Source organism: Canis aureus, chromosome 15 (assembly GCF_053574225.1).
Source record: "Canis aureus isolate CA01 chromosome 15, VMU_Caureus_v.1.0, whole genome shotgun sequence".
In the NCBI taxonomy this organism is placed as follows: domain Eukaryota; kingdom Metazoa; phylum Chordata; class Mammalia; order Carnivora; family Canidae; genus Canis; species Canis aureus.
Window position 1 is genome coordinate 25,991,571 of NC_135625.1, and position 20,302 is coordinate 26,011,872.

The 20,302-nt window shown below is 36.3% G+C and overlaps 1 protein-coding gene across 8 annotated transcripts in view; it reads left to right on the top strand.

The window, feature by feature from the left end:
* Window positions 1–20,302, top strand: part of MTMR7 (myotubularin related protein 7) — a 178,295-nt gene that overhangs the window by 76,004 nt on the left and 81,989 nt on the right. The gene's annotated exons all lie outside the window — the stretch shown is intronic.

Below are 20,302 nucleotides of genomic sequence, written 5' to 3' on the forward strand. Positions count from 1 at the left end.
GGGATGCTGAGCCGGCCCGAGGCCCGGCTTCCCGCGGGCGCTGGCGAGTCGGCACCGCGAGCGAGCGAGCGAGGGAGGAGGAGGAGGAGGAGGACGCAGCGCTCGAGCATCTCCTTCCAGGCCTAGCTCTGGCGCTGGCGGAGCCAACCTCTTGTCCTTGAGAGCGCGCGCTGGGCAGGGGGCTGGGCGGGAGGGAACCCAGTTGTCCCTTGAATAATAGGGCTGCTGATCTGCTGATAGACGCCCCCTTCTAGTCTGGCACTACACTGCTGCTGCTGCCGCCTCCCCTCCCCCCAATTTTCTGTTGGCTGCTCTGAGCAGCTGAAAGAGAAACCAGCCTTCCCGATTGATGACAGGTGCAAGGAAAGGAGTTAAAGTACGCGCAGGTGGATTGAAGGCTCTCTTGGAAGCTTGTTGAATCTAAGGGTTCGGACCCACACGGCTCCCCCTGCGGCTCCCCCATCGTCAGTGGACCTTACACAGAGCGGACGATCAATATTCGCCGTGGGGTGAACGTTATTGTCAGTCCTTGCGTCTCCTTGCCTTTTCCACCAGTTTTCTTTCATTGAGGGGAAGGGGGCAGCTTACAGATTGGTCCGCTGGTGTGTTTGAACACAGCACCAGCTTTGGGGCCTCAACGAAAAACGCCTGGTCCCTGGTCCTTCCAGAGAAATTACACTGGAATCGTCGATGGCTGCACCAAACTTTCCCACTCGTAGTTGCGCTAGTCATGTAATTTAGAGTGAAAACGATGGTCAGTATTCCTGTCTGATTAAAACCCTGAACTGGTGAAAGAGTATATTTCAAAAGGAAGTTGGCTATCTCTCTTTACCACCACCACAGCTCTTTGTGTTTCCAGGATGATCTCAGTCCCAAATCTAGGCCCTTGATAGAGTTAAGTCAAAGGTGGGTCTGTGTGGTCACAATTTAGGTGGCCCCAGGGATCCCAACCATTTCATGCGGGTCTGAGGGGTGGGAATTGCTTTTAAATCCAGTAAGAAGAATTCATCTCTAAATTCTAGAATGGTTCCTAAGTACCTCTTTGTAGAAGCAGCTTTATGATGATCTCATGTCAGTGGAAGAATAGATCCTTTAGTTTGCTAGATAGTTCCAATGGTAAATTTAAATTGTATTGATTTTGCACTATGGAATTAAACTGTTGCTTTACTATTGGGAAATTGTAAACATAGAAGAGCGCGCCATAAACCACAAGGTAGGTGGCTCAGAGCTTTCAGGATTTAAGTGGTGCTAAATTATTTATTCCGGGATGACAAATTTAACTCATGAACTCCCTTCGTCCTTGCCAAGGGCATATTTTCTTTGTCGTGGTGAAGGGGGCCCTTTATAGAAATATCTGATGTGATTGTCAATAGCAAGAGTGATAGAGTGACATGTCACTATAGAATATGAATTTGGGGGGTAAAGGCTTTTTCTAATGTATGTCTAAACTTGTACAGCAAGTTTAATGTATGTCTAAACTTTGTACAGCAAAGCCATGTGTTTAACCCTGAGCAGCAAACAATATTCTTTTATAATTGGTTTTTGTGAACACCCTCTAAACAGTGTAGTACCTCAAATCAGAGATCCCTTTCTATCTGGAAATGGAAAAAATGGAGAATCATCTGAAATGTCATTGGATGGAGGATCATTAACATTTAGGATAACACAGGTGGAAAAATTATATACAGAGATTTGGTAGATCAGATTCATTTACTCATTCATTTCATTTCACAAGCCTTTGACAACTTTGAGGCTCCATTAGGTCCTGGGAGCATGAAGCATCAGGGAAGTCCTTGTTTAGAAGGAGGAGCAGTTGTAAGTTTGGACAGAGACATATACAAGAGACAGTGACCAGAGGGGTGGATGGATGGAGAACGAACTCAGCTATAGAGGGCGAGGGAAGTCTTATAGAAAAGTGGAGTCTTAACATGGAAGACTGGGAGCTGTCATGCAGTTGTGTCAATAGGATATATTGTAAGATATCATTACAATCTCAGAGAAGCTGAAACCTTGTGAGTGATAAAGATGGAAGTGATGAAATGATTGCTTGAGGCTAAACAGCATCTCTTCATTTTGCACTTTTAAGTGCAAAACTAATTTTCACAGTATAAGTGAAAAATAGAACATGGGAACTACTTACAGAGTATGTGTTGCAAAGTATATAATTAATGATGGTTATATTCATCTTTATTATTTGCTTCCAGTATGCTCTGGGGGAACTGGAATAGGTAGTTTGCCTTAGATTTTTCATGATTCATGTCTTGGGCTATAAGGATATAAGGTCATTCACAAATTTTGTTTTTTTGACCCACTGTGGGTTTGAAGTGATATTTACCATGTAGATAGTAGGTTTTGATTTTAAGAGGAAAAGAAATGCATGTATGGGTGGATAATGTACAGTTGCTTTCCTACTACAATGAAAGTCATTCATTTACTCTTTATAAGCTGTATGAAATCCATCACAGCCTCTGTGTTCTGCTTCAGTCTCTGGAGTGTAGTTTAAGGAGACAGATGCACATGAATAATCTGGAATACTTTGCACATATTTCTTTGTGTGTGCGTGTTTAACTGAAGCCTTTAACAGAGCATATGTTAAGCAGGGTGTTTCTCTCCCAGAATGGTTCCTTTATAGAAAAAAAGAAATGTTCCCAGGACAAGCTAGTTTGCAGCTGGGTCAAAGTGAGGACACCAAGCATTACCTGTACTCATCACAGTGAACTTTTGGGTTTCTATTTCACTGCCTGGATTGATTGATTGATTGATTAATTGATTGATTGATTGATTTTACCACTTGAAAGCTTGCTAGTAAGAAAATATTCTGCAAGAAGTTTAGGGATAATTTGGGTTTAGTTTTATGAAAAGGCTTCAGGACTCCAGGATATAGCTTGAAGTGTTTTGCGGAATTTGGTTTGGTACTGGACTAGGATCCTGGCTAAGTAATCTCACTTTTTATTCTTTGATTTTTCTGGAACAATTTTTTTTTTTCTCCCCACATCAGTAAATTTTAATTGTAAAATAAGATATGTGATGACCTCTCAAACTGCAAAGCTGATCTTGAAAATGTCTGCCCTTTCCACCCCATCCCCCACTCTGAGCCATTACTGGAATAGCCTACTAACTGGTAATGTCCTCTTCACTCTTCTCTAACCGCTTGTCTACAGAGGGAGTCTGGTGATGCTTTTATGGCACAAGGTGATCATGTTACTTGCCCACTGAAATTCCTGGGTGGCTTCTGTTTGTTTTTGTTTTTCGGTTATTTTTTTAAGATTTATTTATTTTAGAGAGAAACAGCATGAGTGCTGGGTGGGGCGCAGAGGGAGAGGAAGAAAGAAGAAGAAATCTCAAGCAGACTCTGTGCTGAGTGTGGAAACTGACTCTGGACTCCCTCTCACCGCCCTGAGATCATGACTTGAGCCAAAATCAGGAGTCAGAAGCTTAACCACCTGAGCCACCCAGGAGCCCCAGGTGGCTTCCCTTTGTACCCAGTATATAAAGTGAGAATGCTCAGAGTAGTCCATAAGGTCCTGTGTAGACTGAGCCCTCTTCACATTCTTATTCACTATCCTCTGGTCACAACTAGCCTTAGTGGGTTTCTCAAATGTAAATTCTTTTCCACCTCAGGACTTTTGCACTGCCGTTCCATCTGGAGGATACTCTTATTTTCACTCTTCATGTGGCTAAAACTCATCTCTCTAGTTACAGACTGGATGGAATTTCCTCAGAGACATTATTATCTAATTCCTCCTCTAAGTCATACTTGCCTGTTATATTGTATCCCCAAATGCAATGTTTCACCTTATGCTCCTCGTTACAAGTTTTAGATTTATTTGAGTGATTGTTTATTTTTCTTAAAGATTTTATTTATTTGAGAGAGCAAGCATAAGCAAGGGGGAGGGAGAGGGGGAGAGGGAGAAGCAGACTCCCCACTGAGCGGGGAGCCCGATGTAGGACTCGATCCCAGGACCCTGAGATCATGACCTGAGCCAAAGGCACACTTAACCCACCGACCACCCAGGTGCCTTTTGAGTGATTGTTTAATGCCCAGCTTCCCTGCTAGACTGGGAGCCCTGTGAAGATGAGGATCATATCTTTGTTCACCCCTAACATGTTTCCTGGCACCAATTAAGCATACAGTAAATAAGTTAAATAATAGGAGGAGTGAGTAATTCTTGGTCTCAGCTCTTCAGTTATTACTGTTTGCTTTGGTGATTCAGGCCTTGTGTGTTGTACCCGTGACTAGGGACAGTATTGTGAATCCTCTAATGGATTTAGTGTTTAGTACTTGTAGATGTCAATATATTATGTTACATATATGTAATGATATATATTTTGTGATTATATATAGTTTTACTAAGATAGAATCCAAATACTATGAAATTCACCATTTCAGTCGTTTCAAAGTATATGGTTCAGTGTGTGTTAGTGCACTTAAACTGTTGTGCAACTATCACCTAATTCAGAGCATTTTCATGTTCCATCCCCAAAAGAAACCCCGTGCCCTTAGTAGTCCCACTAATATACTTTCTATCTCTGTTAGATTTGCCTGTTCTGGACATTTTGTATAAATGGAGTAATCTGAGATGTGACCTCTTGTGACTTCTTTCATTCAGCATCATTTTTTCTAGGTTCATCCAAGTTATACCCTGTAATGATATACTTCATTCCCTTTTACTGCAGAATAATATTCCACTGTATGGATAGACCACATGTTGTGTATCCATTCATCAACTGATGGACATTTGGGCTGTTCCCACGTTTTGATTATTATGGATACTGCTATGAGTGCTCCAATACTTGTTTTTTTAATGTGTGTGAAAGTAAGGTGGGTTTTGTTTTGTTTTGTTTTTGTATAATTAACTTACAATGTTACCTTAGTTTCAGATATACAACTTAGTGATTTGACAAGTTTATACAATATGCTGTGCTCACCACAAATGTGGCTCCATTGGATCCATTTCATCACTGTTACGCATCATTGACTGTATTCCTTATGCTCTTTTTATTCCCGTGAGTTTCTCGTTGCATAACTGGAGGCCAGTATCTCCTTCTTCCCTTCACTCATTTTACCCAATCCCCTACACCCTGAAAATAAAATTTTAATTCTCTAATTCCTAGAAGTGGAACTACTGGTAATATAGTGATTCTATGTTACTTTTTGAGGAAATTATGATTACATTTTATGTATTATATAACTAAAACTTTATATGTGATTCAAACAATATAGAATGACTTGTATAAAGAACCTAGATACTTTGGAAACAATTGTTTATGAATAGACGTGTGTTATGAATAGGTGTGAATAGATGGTTTGCATCAAAAGGGAACGGTTTCTCAGCCAATCCAGTGAGCATGACATCATATTTCTATCATTCCAAATTCAATTCTAATTTGTGAGTGATCCTTTTTATATAATCATAGTATGCTTTCTCTATTTTTTGCTTTTTCTCTCTTACTGAACTTTTTGCCCACTCTTATATATATATATATATATATATATATATATATATATATATATATTCAGAATTCACTTACCTGTTTATTGTTTTTATGACTGCATATTATTTGTGTGACTGTAGTTTGTGTAACCTATCTCCACTATTAGGCATTTGCATTTTGAGCCCCTGTGAAAATCTCTGGTACTGTTTTCTTAATATATACTGTCCAAGTAGTAGGAACAATCTTATGAGGGTGTTACATAATATCTTTCAGTATTTGAAAGATTCTCATATGGCCCAGTGTTTAGGCAAATTCTTTATAGTCTCAGCAGAAACAAAGGATAATGATGGTAGAGAAGGTCTTGCTGGATATAGAGAAGTTGTTTCCCACAATTGTGCCTGTTTGTATAAAAGAAATTAGTTTATCTCTTAAAGGAATAGAGGTATCTAAACAAATGTCTCTTGGCAGTGAAGATATGGAGGTATTTCAGGCATCTGAGAAGAGAATGGACTAGAATCATGTTTGTTTTTTTAATTGAAGTATAATTGACTTACAAGATGATCAGTTTCAGGTCACTATACACTATATACACATATAGTTATATGTTAGACACTATAACATAGTGTTTCAACATTTACATACATTATGAGATGATCACCATAAGTCTAGTCACCATCTGTCACCCTATATAGTTATTACAATATTATTGACTATTCCCTATGCTTACACTTTACATCCTTGTGACTTATTTATTTTACAACTGGAAGCTTATACCTCTTAATCTTGTTCATCTATTTTGCCCATCCACCGCTCCTCCCCCCTGGCAACCACTCATTTGTGATCTGTGTTTCTAAGTATGTTTGAGTATGTTTCTGCTTTGTTTTGTTTGTTTAATGTTTTAGACATTTACATATAAGTCAAATCGTATGGTGTTTTTCTCTAACTTACTTCACTTAGCGTGATACCATACCTCCAGGTCCATCCATGTAGTTGTAAATGGCAAGACTTCATTCTTTTTTAACACTGAGTGATATTCCATTGCATAAATATGCCAAATATTCTTTATCCATTCATCTATTGACAGACTCTCAGGTTGCTTTCATATCTTGGTCATTGTACATAATGCTGCAATAAACAGAGGGGAACATCTATCTTTTTGGATTAGCATTTTTGTTTCCTTTGGGTAAATACCCAGCAGTATAATTGTTGGATCATATGGTAATCATATAGTAATTCTATTTTTAATTTTTGAAGATCCTCCATACTATTTTCTATAGTGGCTGCACCAATTTACATTCTCACAGTAGTGCATGAGAGTTTCCTTTTCTTTACATCCTTGCCAACATTTGTTACTTCTTATCTTTTTTATACTAGCCATTCTGACAGGGGTGGGGTGTTGATTTTCCTTTCCCTGATAATTAGTGATGTAGAGCATCTTTTCGTGTGTCTGTTGACCATCTATATCTTCTTTGGAAAATGTTCAGATCCTCTGCCCATTTTTTAAATGGATTGTTTTGGGGTGTTTTAGTGTCAGGTTGTCTAAGTTCTTTATATATTTTGTATATTAGTCCCTTATCAGATATATCATTAGCAAGTATCTTTCATTTAGTAGGCCGCCTTTTTTGGTTGACGGGTTCTTTTCCTATGAAAAGCTTTTTAGTTTGATGTAGTCCTATTTTTTTATTTTTGCTTTTGTTACCCTTGTCTGTGAAGACAGATCCCCCCAAAATATTGCTAAGACCAGTATCATTGAGTTTACTGCCTATGTTATGCTTTACAAGTTTTATGTTTTCAGGTCTTATATATCTTTGATCCATATCAAGTTTATTTTAGTGTATGATGTAAGGAAGTGGTCCAGTTTCATTGTTTTGCATATTCTGTCCATTTCCCCCAGCTTTGGGAACATGATACCTCCAGTTTTGTTCTAAGATTGCTTGGCTATTTGGGATCTTTAGTGGTTTCATACAAATTTTTAGGTTTGCATTTTCTAGCTCTGTGAAATATGCCATTGGTATTTTGATAGAGATTGCATTGAATTGTAGGTTGCTTTAGGTACTATGGACATTTTAACACTATCGATTCTTCCAATCCATGAGCACAATATATCTTTCTACTTATTTGTGTTGTCTTCAATTTCTTTCATCTATGTCTTCTAATTTTCAGAGTATAAGTCTTTAACCTCCTTGGTTACATTTATCTCTTAGGTATTTTATTCTTTTTGTTGGAGTTATAAATGGGATTGTTTTCCTAATTTATCTTTTTGATATTTTGGTATTAGTGTATATATTTATTAGGAACAGATTTCTGGGTATTAATTTTGAATCCTGAAACTTTACTGAATTTGTTTATTAGTTTTAGTAGTTTCTTTTATGGAGTCTTTAGAATTTTCTAGAGCATTTTGTTGGCAAATAGTGACAGTTTTACTTCCTCCTTTCTAACTTGGATGTCCTTTTCTTTTCTTGTCTGATTACCAGGGCTAGGATTTCCAGTACTACGTGGAATAAAAGTGGTGAGAGTGGGCATTTTTGTCTTGTTCCTGATATCAGAAAAAAATCTTTCAGCTTTTTACTGTTGAGTATAATAGTGGGTTTGTTATATATGGTGTTTATTATGTTGGGGTATGTTTCCTCTATACCCACTTTGTTGAGAGTTTTTATCATTTTGTTAATGTAGTGTACACATTGATTTGCACATATTGAACTATCATTTCAAAATCCCACTTAATCGTGCTACATGATCCTGTTACTGTATTGTTGAATTTGGTTTGGCAATATTTTGTTGAGGAATTTTGTGTTCATGTTCATCAGGGGTATTGCCTGTAATTTTTTTGTATTGTTTTTGTCTGATTTTGATATCAGGGTAATGCTGGCCTGAATTTGGAAGTGTTTCTTACTCTATTTTTGGGGGGAATAGTTTGAGAAGGATAGGTATTAACTGTCCTTTAATATTTGTTAGAATTAACCTGTGAATCTATCTGGACTTTTGTTTACTGGGAATTTTTTGATTACCTATTCAATGTTATCCTTATATTTTGTTCAGATTTTCTATTTCTTCCTAGTTCAATTTGGAAGATAATTTGTTTCTAAGAATTTAGCCATTTCTTCTAGGTTTATTCATTCGTCTTCTAGGTCCAGTTGGTTGGCGTATAATTGTTCATAGTAGTCTTTTATAATCTTCTGTATTTCTGTGGTGTCATTTGTACCTATCCTTTCATTTCCTATTTTATTTATTTGGGCCCTCTCTGTATTTTTCTTACTGAGCCTGGCTAAAGGTTTTTCAATTCTGTCGTCTTTTGACAGAACCAACTCTGAGTTATGTTTACCTTTTATATTGTTGTTAAAGTCTATATTTTATTTATTTTCCATTTATTACTTCTAACTTTGGGCTTTGTTCTTCTTTTAGTTCACTGGGTGGAAGTTAGATTGCTTATTTGAGATTTTCCTTATTTCTTGAGGTAGACATGTATTAATATAAACTTCCCTCTTAGAAATGCTTTTGCTACGTCCCATAGAATTTGGACCATTGTTTTTCCATTACCATTTGTCTCAAGGTGTTTTTGGATTTCCTATTTGATCTTTGTTGACCCATTGGGTGTTTAGTAGCATGTTGTTTGACCTCTCTGTATTTGTGGGGTTTTTCCTAGTTTTCTTTTTTCTTATAATTCATTTCTAATTTCATATCATTGTGGTTGGAAAAAATGCTTGATTTCAATCTTCTTAAATTTATTGAGACTTGTTTTGTGGCCTAACGTGATCTATTCTGGAGAAAGAAATGTACTTTCAAGTACATTTGCACTTGAAAGGAATGTGTATTCTGTTGCGTTTGAATGTCATATTTTGTATATATCTATCAACCTGTCTTGTCTAATGTATCATTTAAGGACTCTGTTTCCTTATTGATTTTCTCTCTGGATGATCTGTCCACTGGTGTATATGTATGGGGTGTTAATGTCTGCAATATTATTGTATTGCTGTCAGTTTCTCCCTTTATGTCTGTTAGTATTTGCTTTACATATTTAGGTGCCTTATGTTGGGTGCATAGATATTTATATTTAAAATATCTGTCTTTTTACATAAATATTACAATTACTACGACCTCTTGTTGGAGTGATCCCTTTATCATTTTGTAATGGCCTTCTTTGTCTCTTGTTAGTCTTTGTTTTAAAGTCTGTTTTGTCTAAGTATTGCTACCCCTGGTTTCATTTCATTTGCATTGAATATCTTTTTCCATCCATTCACTTTCAGTCTGTATGTGTCTCTAGGTCTGAACTGAGTCTCTTGGAGGCAGTATATATATAATACAAGACAATGAGTCTTGTTTTTTTTTTTTTTTTTGTTGCCATTCAGCCAGGTCTTTTAATTGGTCCATTTGGTTCATTTACATTTAAAATAAGTACTGATAGGTATGTACTTATTGCTATTTTTTAATTGTTTTCTGGTGGGTTTTATATTTCTTCTCTGTTCTATAATCATGTTTGAGTTTCCTCTAAGCCAAGTTACTTCAAGTTTCATACTTCTCATGCATGGAACTCACTGTGTCCCTTGGAAGTCCATAATGACCATGGACAGCTCTAATCATTAAGAAGTTTTCTTTAGTAAGAATCTGTTTCATTTTAGTTTTTAGCAATTAAGTCTAGCTCTGTCTGTTGGGATATTGCCCAGTACATCAACCTTCCTTCCAGGAAATGGCCCTTCAAGTATTTCATTTGATGCTGCCATTCCCCTAGCTCTTTCCTCCTACCTAAGTAGTTAGCTTACTGTCACCTTTTCTAGCCACCAACCAGTGGCTTCGTTTAAGTCCTGGTTATTTTACTCAGGGACTTACAAATATATGATTACTTCAGAGCTTGTTGAATTGGAAGAGAGTAAAATTCACTATTTTTAAATTGTGCATACCACAGAGCCACATCTCAGTGGCCTTTTGGTGAACTGACTGTGGAAGAGAACCCTTAACTCCACATATTGTGCTGTGAAGTATATAGCCTGCCCTGCCTTTTCCATGAGTGATAGTGTTTTACCCTCATCTTTGTTGAATATAGTCTCATTGGATTTGGTTTATTGCCTAATCCCTTACTCTGTCTTTGGATCCTGGTACACTTCTTTTGCCCTCTCAGTTTGGTACCACTGGGATTTTAACAAGCTCACCCCATTACCTAATCTGTAATCTCATCCAAGAAGGAAACTAGATTAGGTGGATGTGACTTCCTAGTAACTAAAGCCACTTTGGCCCCATCTCCCAGGATCTCAATCCTGATAGAGATTAACTTCTCTCAGTTTGGTGCCATCCACCATTTGTCCTTCATCACCTCTCCAAATAGCTTATTGAAGAAAAAAATGAAGTCATCTGTGATGATGACTGAGTGAAACCACAATGTTACTGCTGATTGATGGTTTCCTTTTCTAGGGTCATACAAAATTCCATTAAAGAAACAATTGTAGAATGCTACTTTGAATTAATGTCAAAGTCACCAACTTATAATTACAAAACTCCATATCCCCCATTTGAAAATAATGGTCTGAGTTGCAAGTGTTCTCTGTGATAGAGATCAATAGAGTCATGAGAAGATTCTTTTTCTGTGTCATCACCAAGTGTTCTCTCTTCTTTCAGTTTCATTTAACAAATAATTTTCAGGTCATAAAAGTATTATTTTTGATTCTATATTAGAATTTATATAGAAATTAACCACTGTTAATATTTGAGAATATTTCCTTCTGCCATTCTTTTTCTTTGCATGATTTTTTTTGCATAAAATACCTTTTTATTTGTTTGTTTAGAAATTAAGGATAACCTAGTTCAGTTTTGTAGTAAGCTTCCATTAACTTACCGTATTGTGGTCTTTGAAAACATGCTTTTAGAAGACTGTTTTATAATATGGAAATATCATTATCACATTAACCATTTCCCCATAAGGCTATTACAATGTTACAATTAAAATCTTGTTTGTTAATTATTATCTGCATGTGTGATTACTGTCTTAGGATAGAACCCTAGATGGAATTACTGTGTCCAGAAGATGAATGATGGACATATATTGCCAAATGGCCTTACAAAAACATTGTCAATTTTTAGAAACGAGGTATAGTGTCTTTCTCACTGTGCCTTTTTTTTTAAATTTAAAAAGTATTTGCTAATTTGAAGAACGGGGATGGCACTTCATTCTTTCATCATATATTTTTTTTTACTAGTGTTGAAACATTTTCTTTTTTTTGTTGTTGTTGAAACATTTTCAAAGATGTTTTTGACATTTTGTCACTTTTCTGTATTATCTACTTTTTCCATTTCAATAATTGGTGATTTCATTATGTGATATATGTATATATATACGTGTGTGTGTGTGTATATATATATTTAATAACAACTTTACTCAGAATCCACATAATATAAAGTTCTTTTAAAGTATACAATTCTGTGCTTTTTTTTGTATATTCAGAGTTGTATATCCAACACAGTTATCTAATTCTAGAACATGTCATCACTCCAAAAAGAAACCCATACTTATTAGTCACATTTCTCCCTCCTGCTCACCCATCAACCACTAATGGACTTTCTGTCTCTGTGTATTTGCCTTTTCTGGACATTTCATATAAATTGAGTCATGCAGCATGTAGTCTTTTGGGCTTGCTTTTTTCACTTAGCCTAATGTTTTCAAGGTTCATTCAAGTTATAACATGTATCTGTACTTTGTTTATGTGGGGCATGTTTTTCTTTCTCCTAGGTAGAATCTTACTTCTCTAAGAGTAGAACTGCTGAATTGTATGGCAACCCTAGGTTTAACATTTTGAGGAACTGCCAAACTTTTCTAAAATGACTGTACCATTTCAAAGCTCCACCAACAATGTATGAGAGTTTCAGTTTTTCCATATCCTTGTCAACACTTGTTACTGTCTTTTTTTTCTTTTATTCACCTTAGTGGGTGTAAGGTGGTACTTGTCACGATTTTGATTTGCATCTCCCTGATTACTAATTTTGTTGTGTGTGTCTTTTCATGTGCTTAATGGCCATTGGTATATCTTCTTTGGAAAGCCATCTGTTCAAATCCTTTGATCTTTTTTAAAATTGATTATTTGTCTTTTATTTATTATTTAGTTGTAAAAAGTTCTTTATATATTCTGGGTACAAGTCGCTAACTACATACATGACTTGCAAATATCTTCTCCCATTCTGTCCATTTTCTTTTTGTGATCTTGATGGCATCCTTTGAAGCACAAGAGATTTTAATTTCGATGAAATCTAACTTAAGCATTTTTTCTTTTATTGCTTGTACTTTATTTTTTTTGTTTTTTTTTTTATTGCTTGTACTTTAGGTATCAGTCATATCTATGTATATTTTTTGAAAAGCCTTTTTTCTGCTTATGAAAGTACATTGAAGAAAATTTAGTTCAAAAATGCATAAAGAAAATAAAAATCATGTGTATCTCAACACCTAGGAAAAACTGCTGTTAACTCTATGTAGATTATCAGCCCTTTTCTTTATATATAAATAGAAAAGTAATATAGAAAGATTAGGTTCATTTCTTTCTTTGTATGTATATATAATTTTAGGGGGTGAGAACTGCTTTTTTATCTGTCATAATACACTATAAATATTTTCCTCATTTTAAACATTCTGAAAAGTCATCATAACCACAGCATCTCACATTGGATGCATTATAAATTCTTCATGTTAGTAGGCACTTCTCCATGGCTTTTAAATGTTTCTGCACTTTTACTCTGAACTACCTTCTCAAGGATGATTTTACTGCAAATGGCCTTGGAAGATAGAAATAGTTTCTCCCTCAGGGGCAAAGGGAAAATGTGTTTGCAGTCCAAGATAATAAACATTATGTTTTCCTTGGAGGCAGAGGTTGGTTAGGGTTGCTGGCATACTTATGAGATGACTTGATTTATGAGATTGACTTTTCTTAAACACTAGGCTCTGAGTTTCCTCATCTGTGACACAGATCTACTCTATGTGCAACATCCATCCAGGCTGTTCTATCTTGCCCATTAGACTTGGAGTTAGGGTGCTGGCATGGGAAGCTGATGGAAACATGAGGCTTGTGCTTCTAGGTGTGCAGTTAGCAATAAAGTGCTTTGTTTCTGACCCAGGAGTCTAGTGTCTCTGTCAGCCTCCATGAAACCGTGGGAGGCTAACAGTATGTTGCAAGTAGATTAAAATCTCAGACACTTCATAGTTTTTGACAATTTATCCCCTACTATTTGATACTTACTTTGTCTCTGTTTTTCTCTCTATAATAAAGAACTGTGGTAAACATCAATGTATTTAAATTGCTGTGCAATCCCTGTTACCTCAGATTAGATTTCTAAATTATTTTGTCAGATTTTCTATATATTTTTATTGATTTTTAATTTTTATTACTGAAGCCTAGTTGACATACAATGTTATGTTAGTTTCAGATGTACAACATAATGATTCAACAATTCTATACGTTACTCAATGCTCACCATTACAAATTACTGTCTGTCACCATACAATGTTTTTATAGTATTATTGACTGTATTCCAAATGCTGTATTTTTCATTCCTGTGATTTATTTATTTTATAACTTGAAGTTTGTAATTCTTAATCTTATTTACCTGTTTTGCCTATCCCTCCATTCCCCTCATCTATTGCAACCACCACTTTGTTCTCTGTATCTATGAGTTTGTTTCTGTTCCTTAGTTTGTTCATTTGTTTCGTCTTTTAGATTCTGCATGTAAGTGAAATCATGGTATTTGTCTTTGTGTCGGACTTATTTCACTTAGCATAATACTTTCTAGGTCCATTCCTATCATTTCAAATGGTAAGATTTCATTCTTTTTTATGACTAATATTCCATTGTATATACATATATGTATATATACACACCACATCTTTCTTTCTCCATTCATCTATTGCTGGGTACTTGGATTGCTTCCATATCTTGCCTATTGTAAATAATGTTGCAGTGAACATAGGGATGCATACATCTTTTCAAATTAGTGTTTTCATTTTCTTTGGGTAAATACCCAAGAGTGGAATTACTGGATCATATGTTATTTCTATTTATAATTTTTTTGGAGAAACTTCCATACTATTGTCCACCGAGGTTGCACTAATTTACATTCCTACCAACAGCCTACAGGGTTCCTTTTTCTCATTCTCATCAACACTTGTTATTTCTTATCTTTTCGATCCTAGCCTTTCTGACTGGTGTGAAGTAATATCTCATTGTGGTATTGATTTGCATTTCCCTGATGATGGGTGATACTGAGCATCTTCTTGTGTGTCCTTTGCCATATGTATGTATTCTTTAGAAAAATGTCAAGGGGGATCCCTGGGTGGCGCAGCGGTTTGGCGTCTGCCTTTGGCCCAGGGCGCGATCCTGGAGACCCGGGATCGAGTCCCATATCAGGCTCCCTGCATGGAGTCTGCTTCTCCCTCTGCCTGTGTCTCTGCCTCTCTCTCTCTCTCTCTGTGTGACTATCATAAATAAATAAAAATAAAAAAAAATAAAAAAAATAAAAATGTCAAGGTTTTCAGCCTATTTTTAAATCAGATAATTTGTTTTATTGGTGTTGATTTGTGTAATTTTTTTATGAATTGTGGATATTAACCTTTTATTGGACATATCACTTGCAAATATCTTTTCCTATCCAGTAGGTTAACTTTTTGTTTTGTTAATGGCTTCCTTTATTGTGCAAAAGCTTTTTAGTTTGGAGTGTCCCAGTCATTTTTTTTTTGCTTTTGTTTTCCTTGCCTGATGAGACATACCTATATCTGTATATCCATAAATATGTTGGTAAGGCCAATGTCTAAGATATTACTGCCTATGGTATCTTTTTTGTAGTTTTATGGTTTCAGGGCTCACATTTATCTCTTAATCTATTTTGAGTTTATTTTTGTATATGATGTAGGAAAATGATCCAGTTTCCTTTTTCTGCGTATCCCTGTCCAGTTTCCCCAGCCCATTTATTGAAGAGACTCCCTTTTCCCCATTGTGTATTCTTGCTTCATGGTCATAGATTAATGGCCTACATAAGCATGGGTTTATTTCTGGGTTCTCTATCCCATTCTATTGATCTGTGTGTCTATCTTTGTCTTAGTGGTATACTGTTTTGATTACTGTAGCTTTGTAGTATATCTTGAAATCTGCTACTATAGTGTCTCCAGCTTTCTTCTTTCTCAAGATTGCTTTGGCTACTTAGGGTCTTTTGTGTTTGCATACAAATTTTAAGATTGCTTATTCTGGGTCTGTGAAAAATGCTGTTGGTGTTTTGATAGGGATTGCAGTGACTCTCTAAATTACTTTGGGTACTATGTACATTTTAACAATATTCATTCTTCCAATCCATGAGCATGGAATATCTTTCCAGTTATTTTTAATCATCTTCAATTTCTTTCACTTATATCTTAAAGTTTTCAGAGTACAGATCTTTCACCTCCTTGTTTAAATGTATTTCTAAGTATTCCATTCATTTTGGTTCAACTGCAAATGGGATTATTTTCTTAATTTCACTTTCTGCTACTTGGTTATTTTATATAATCTTTTTTGATAACTTCTGCTAGATTTTCCTCTAGAATTTTCTGCAAGCAGTGTAGCAGGGGAACTTTTTATTAATAATAATAATGTTATTATTATTCTAGAGAATGGTATGTGAAGTAGGGCTTCTCATTAATTTATATTTCTGCCTATTGGTGAGATGGAATATACTTTTTGTGGCTGTTTATAACAGTAGCAATACAACAATAGTACTGATGAAAGAAAATCTTTATTTTTTTTAATTTTTATTTATTTATGATAGTCACACACAGAGAGAGAGAGGCAGAGACATAGGCAGAGGGAGAAGCAGGCTCCATGCACCGGGAGCCCGACGTGGGATTCGATCCTGGGTCTCCAGGATCACGCCCTGGGCCAAAGGCAGGCACCAAACCGCTGCGCCACCCAGGGATCCCCAAGAAAATCTTTAAATAGTACTTGCTATGTGCTAGGCACTATATTAATTGATTTGCACTAAAGCTACTCTATGAGGTAATTAGTATTATTAGCCCCATTTCACAGATGAGGAAACTGAGGTAAATATTCAGCCAGAGATCAGGAGCAGAGTGAGGTTTCAAAACCAGACAATGTGGCTTCAAAGATGTATGCTTTCAAACACTACACAATCTTGTGTTTTGCTATTGAGAGCAGACGAGAGAATGCAGTTTGGGTTCTTGGTGGTTTTATAGTTGCAGTCCTTTCTTGCATTCTTGCCTTCAGGTTAATGGGCTGTCTCTGTATTATCAAACATTCCCCTCATTTTTTCTTATTTTTGCAGCTTGATTTTATCAAAGGAATCAAGCCCTACATTGTGTTTTGATTCAGATCTGTCTAAAGACAGACTATTGCCCAATTGCTAGAGGTTCTCTTATTGCACAATATTTAACAGTATTGGGGGGGTATAGTCTCTGTCATCAAATATGTTCTTATACTTCAAATACAAGGCTGATAGTTATGGTGAAATAATCTACTTAAAAGTTGAGCTGTGACAGTTATATTTTCTTTAGTTTTCGAAGTGGGAATGGATGGTCTGAACCAAATTATCACAGGAGTTGTGGTTAAGCATTCCTTAAAAACCACTTGCACTTCTTGAAATTCCCCCCTTAGTAGGTTCAGCAAAAGTTTATTTGAAGTCTGGTTGTCCCATGTGTGGCTTGGGTGTACAGAACACACAGTGTGTCACAGAACTTAAAAATCCATGTTCTTTCATTCAGTGTTTATATATAAATGCAAGTAGCTGTCAGGTAGCTTTCTAATTAGGGGGATACAGACTATGTGCGTATGTATATGTGTGTGATGGAGAAAATGACATGAAGAAAAATAGTGAAATAAAGGGGGAGGGGGATGTTGGTTGGAGCAATTTAGGATTGCTATTTTGTATATAATGATATCATGGCCTTCCTGAGAAAATGCTTGTAGAGCAGAAAACTAAGAAAGTGAGGAATCAAGCTATCTGTATATCTAAGGAAAGCAGAGGAAACACTTGGTGACAAGGTCCTGAAGTGACTATGCTTGGAATCTTCAAGAATAGCAGGGAGACAGCATGGTGGAAAGGAGGGAGTGGGGTAGTGGGAAATGAGGTTTGACAAGGAGCAACGCAGGTAATGTACCGACCTTCACTCTGGGGAGGAGATCCATGGAAGTTGATCTGAGCTCTGACTTACATTTAGCAGGGTCTCGGGCAAAAGTAAAGTGGGTGGAGGTGGGAGCATAAGCAAAAATGTCAAGAGGGGACTAGAGGGTAGCAGTGGAGTGAGAATAAACTGGATATAATAATTTATAAGTACAGTGGTGAGGATTTGTTAATGGAGTAGATATGAGAGCAGAGAGAAGGAGGAATCAAGGATAACACCAAGGTTGTTGGCCCCAGCACCAAAAAGATGGATTGCCAAGATTAGAACGGCTACGAGAGGAAGATTGGAGGTAAGCCAAGAGGGACCCCAGGAGTCAATTTTGGACATACTGAGTCTGAGAGTTCTGTTAGACACACAGGTGATGTCCTTAATAAAACCTGGGCACTCCCTTAAGGAACTACAAAATGACAATACAAGAGCGGCATGCATTTTTTTAACACTATTTCTTTTTTATCATATATATTTTATAAAGAACTCAAATCTTTTTTTTTTATTTATTTTTTATTGGTGTTCAATTTACTAACATACAGAATAACCCCCAGTGCCCGTCACCCATTCACTCCCACCCCCCGCCTTCTTCCCCTTCTACCACCCCTAGTTCGTTTCCCAGAGTTAGCACTCAAATCTTTTTGAAAGTAATCTGATGAAATCAATTCAGTGAATAAATACACATTATGGAAAAATTTCTCATAACACATACGTTTGTATTTTAGGTCTTACTTCCCTCTGGATTCCATTGTCTTTAAGAACAATTTAATGTTGAGTAGTCTGTTATATATCATGTACATAAATGATGTATTTACTTTCAATAGTTTAATATTTCTGCTTTACTGACCTTGCCAGTCACCCATCAACATGGCCTATAATCAAATACATTTTCTTAGAGTGAGAGGTATGTAATATTTAAAGGCATGCTGGATGATTCTTTTGTAATATGAGAGATCCTCCTTTGCTTCACTTTCTTTGGTTTGTATATTTGCATCTGTTTTCAACAAACAGGTACATTTATAACTTAACAGCAACAATGAAAAAGAAGCAACTCAATTAAAAAAATGAGTGAAGGACTTGAATAGGCATCTCTCCAAAGGAGATATACAAATGACCAATGAACGTGTGAAAGATGCCTAAAATCACTAGCTGTTAGGGAAATGCAAGTCAAAACCATGATGAGACACTTCATACCCATTAGGATGGCCATTGTAAAAATAATGAAAATAACAAGTATTGACAAGGTTGTGGAGAAATTGGAACCTTTGGACATTGCTGGTGAGAAAGCGAAATGGTGCAGCTGCTATGGAAAACAGGTTGGTGGTTCCTCAAAAAGTTAAATATAGAATGCTCATATTGCCCATCAATTCCACTTCTAGCTATACACCTAAAAGAATTAAAAATAGTGAAACAGATACTTGTATGTCCCTATTCATTGCTGCATTATTCACAATAGCCAGAGTGGAGATATACATGTGTTCACTAACAGATGAGTGGGTGAACAAATTGTGGTATATATATATAATGGAATATTATTCAGCCATAAAAAATGAAGTTCTGATACATAATACAAAATGGATGAACCCTTAAGATGTTTTGCTGAGTGAACTAAGGCACACAAAAGGACAAATACTGTGTAATTCCATTTATATGTGGTATCTAGAATGAAGACATTCTTAAAGACAGGGGTTGGGGGTAAGGGAAGTGAGAGTTACTGCTTAATAGAGAGTTTCAGGAGATGAAAACGTGTGGAAATAGAGGTGATGGTTATATAAAGAATATACTTAATGCTACCACATGGTGCACGTGAAAATGGTTAAGGTGGTAAATTTTATGTTATGTGTATTTTGCCACAATAAAGAATACAGCCAACAAATACATTGTCTGCCACATACTGTATGCTCAATAAGTATTTATTAACTAAGTAAATTTTTGGAAAGAGGGAAGGAGGGAGGGAGGCAAGAGGTAAGGAAGGGAGGAAGGGAGAAGAGGAGGAAGGAAGGGAGAGGGAGAAAGGGGAGGAAGCAAGGGAGAAAGAGGAGGGAGGGAGGAAGGGAGGACTGAAGGAGAGAGGGAGGGAAGGAGGAAAAAATTATTTAAAGCTCAAACATTTCTAATTTTGATGAAGCCTCACTTATCTATTTTTCTTTGGTTGTTTGTACTTTAGGTGCTTTATCTAAGAAACCATTGCCAAACCCAAGGTTACAAGGTTATACAGTTTAGGTCTTTAACTATTTTGAATTAATTTTTATATTTGGTGAGAATTAGAGTTGTAACTTAATTCTTTTTTGTGGAATTCCAGTTATCCCAGCACCATTTATCAAAAAGTCTTCTCTTAATTGTCTTGGCACCCTCGTGGAAAATCAGTTCGCTAGTGAAGTGATTTTGCATAGACCATAGATGCATGGGTTCCCTACTGGACTCTCAGCTGTATTCATTTGATCTCCATGTCCATCCTTACTTATCACACAGTCTTGATTATTGTATTAGGTATATGATCTTGAATGAGTCACCTGAGGTCTCTCAAAGCCTTGGTGTTCTCATCCATAGTTAGGAGACTAAACCAGAGAATACATTTAGAGCACATAATTACTTGGCATTCAGTACATTATAGTTGCTTTTATTATTTTTATTATCATCTTATTGCACAAAGAGGTGGCCACAGGATTATATGCTGAAAGAACATCTATGAAGTTTGATAATAGAAAACATTTTCTTAATCCAAACATTTCATTTGACACTCAT